The sequence below is a fragment of the Cupressus sempervirens genome, chromosome 3, assembly GCF_028749045.1.
Source record: "Cupressus sempervirens isolate cs-2001-9-10 chromosome 3, ASM2874904v1, whole genome shotgun sequence".
NCBI lineage: Eukaryota > Viridiplantae > Streptophyta > Pinopsida > Cupressales > Cupressaceae > Cupressus > Cupressus sempervirens.
Window position 1 is genome coordinate 257,363,938 of NC_143120.1, and position 3,050 is coordinate 257,366,987.

General features: G+C 45.5%; 1 pseudogene; it reads right to left on the reverse strand.

Moving 5' to 3' along the window:
- Positions 1-791: 791 nt before the first annotated feature.
- LOC149565853 (subtilisin-like protease SBT1.7 pseudogene) lies at positions 792-3,050 on the reverse strand (annotated as a pseudogene).

The following is a 3,050-nucleotide window of genomic DNA, read 5'->3' on the forward strand; positions in this document are numbered from 1 at the left end:
GTGGTCGGTAGATCCACTTGTTGCAAAGACAGAAGGAAGTATGTTCAGTGTCTTCAGTTGCACATGACACCTCTGTTCATTCTGTGAGTTTGTTGTTATTTGGTTTTGTCCTGTTGAAGCAGTGATTGCTCCAAGCACCTTTGTATGCAGCCATTAGAGTTGCAGGTTTAAAAGTTTATTGAAAGTTTGAAGTATTATCAATTTAGAGTTATTTTAGGGTTTTCTGGTTGAAGCCGAATGCTCCTAGATTTTGTAATAGTTTAAATCTCAGTTGAATAGAAAAGAAAGTAGGCATACTTGAATCTATTGTTCTTACTCTTCTATTCATTGTATTTGAGAATCTTGGTTGAAAGCTTAAAGCTTTGGCTCTCTGGTTTTATTCGTGAAAGCATTCACGTTAAAATTTTCTAAGTTATAAACTTTAGTTGGAGCCGAGCTCACTCGGCATCTATTGTTGCCGAGCATTTCCTTTGGAGCTGAACATACTCGGCATCTATTGCTGCCGACCTATCAAGTGCTGAGCTCCTCTTTGTGCCGAGTTCACTCGGCACCTGTTGCCTGTCACTCGGCACCTTCAAGTGCCGAGCAACCTGCCACTTGGCACCATCAAGTGCCGAGTAAAATTGGCACTCTGCACCTTCATGTGCCGAGCACCTTTTTAAGTGCTGAGCAGGTTTTAGGTTTAAGGTTGTGAATTTAAGTTTGATTTTAATTTATATTTCTCACATTAATGACTGCAATGAAATATCAATTTGGGATATTCCTGAACAATACAGCCATGTTGAAGTAGATTAAATTACAACTGGCCATTGCAGAACAACTGGGCTACGAACAACGTATGTTCCTCCCTTTGTACACGTCCATCTTATTTCTCCAAACTCGTGACGCAGATGGAGATGTTGTGTTTGTTTCGAATCTCACACTATAGCTTGCTTTCTCCTCCACTTTCCCGAACTCCAACGTCTCTGGTTGCACAGTTATTTTCCCTCCGTGGGGCCTCTTCACACTCGCTCGATACACTGCACAACCTTGTCCACCCACGTTCTTCACTGTTCTCTTCTTCACCTGAACCAATTTCTTGCTAGAGTTGAACACCACAGAGAAGGATGGGTAGTTGAGATCTCCGACTAATTCCGAACTGGGACTAGTCGGGCATGAAACTAACTCCTTCGTGAGAAGAGCAATCTGTTGCGAGGTGTAATTGAGCGTGCAGAGAAAGTTGACGTAGTCTCGAGGTTCCAGATCATAAACAAGCCCGGGATTAACAGCACCCATTGGGTCCACGTGGCCGGTGCCAATGGCGAACGGGTCGGCCGCTTCCATGGTCGAAGAATCCATGATGCCCCTCTCTGTGTTGTCAGCATTATAAGAAGACGTTATAAGGGCGGACTTAATGGCAGCCATTGAGGCCCCTGACATCAATATGTAGGGCGAGGCCGCTTCTCCCACTTGCGCCTACGCTGCCAAGATGTTCACATCAGGAGCAGTCAAATCTGGCTTCAGAAATTGCAGATATTCTCTGGTAGGCCCCTTGACGTGAAGGTCGCCGCCATTGGAGCCATTACGGTCTTTCCCACAATAGTTAATCCAGGGAGTCTCAAGGTAACAGTGGCATTAATCCCTGTATTGTTGATATATGCCTTTATCTTTTCCCTTGCTCTGAAACCCACATTGATAGCCGGTAGACTATTGGTCTCCGTAACTGGGCTGATGTTCACCATAACGCACTCCATTTGCTACAATCATTCCTGCACTCCCTGCCCTCTCTACTTCGGTGCCTTTCGCAGGCATTGTGGACAGCCCTTGATCTCACAACACCATTTTACCCTTCACCATGTTTGGGTCGAGGCTGCCATCCAGGCAACTCATTGACCTATTCTTGGTTGATGCATAGACAAGAGGAAGAGCTCTGTCCTAAATTGAATCTTTTGTTTTGCCCCTGTATGTAGAAGTTCCCCTCTGTATATCTTGGTTTCCCAAGATTAGAGAAGCAGGAAAGTCTCTATCAATGGTACTGGCACCTACAGTAGTAATCCAGGGGGTTGTATTGCTAAGAGAAGATGAGATTGGTCCACTATTGCCTGCCGCCGCAAAAACAAAAACACCCTTCTCCATGGCCCCAAATTTGTGCGATGACCATTGCATCCATGTGAAATGGCTTTTCCTGCGAGCCAATTGACAAAGAAATGATGTCCACGCCATCTGCAATGGCTTTTTCCATGGCAGCATCTATGTCCGAATCATCACAACCCTTTTCCTAGCAAACCTTGTAGATTGCCAGCCTGGCTTAAGGGGCCATTCCTTTGGCCGTTCCGTTGGAAAAACCGATGAAACTAGTCGTAGGCATTTCAGTCCCTGCAATTGTGGAAGCCGTATGTGTGACATGGTCGTCGTTGCCTCGAGGAGATTTGTAGAGATTTGTACTCTAATGTCTCGTTGATGACATCTGTCTTTTCGTAGCCTTTGAAAAAGCATCGAGCTCCAACGATTTTCTTGTTGCAGTTTGAAGAATTGAACCCTTTCCCATTCTCGCACTCGCCCTTCCATTTGGAGGGAATGGGTCCAAGGGCTTCATCTTTGAAGCTTTGGCTTTCGGGCCATATTCCCATGTCGAGCGCTCCTATGATGATGTCCTCGCCATTAGTTGAATACTTGGACCATAATCCCGACGAAGAAGAAGAAGAAAAAGAAGTGAGCCCCAAGAAATCAGGTGTGCGAGTATTGGCGATTTGATGGAGAGAAAAGGGCATTACGGCTAAGTAGCCATCCATGCTCTCCATGGATTCTGCCTCTTCTTTGCTCATCCTCGCAGCAAAGCCGTGGAAGAGAGTATGATATGTATATAACATGTCACTTCCACTATCAGATCTTGAGACCTGGTTGAGCACGGAAGCGTACCAGTGATGGTGTAAATCGAAGTGAGCAGGCTTCATTGACTTCATCATGTGAACAATGTATGACCTTGAATCTTCTGCTTCGGCTCTTCCTTGTAATATGACCGAGATTGTCAGAAGCATGAGAATCCGAACAGCAAGCGGTGCGTTGGCCAT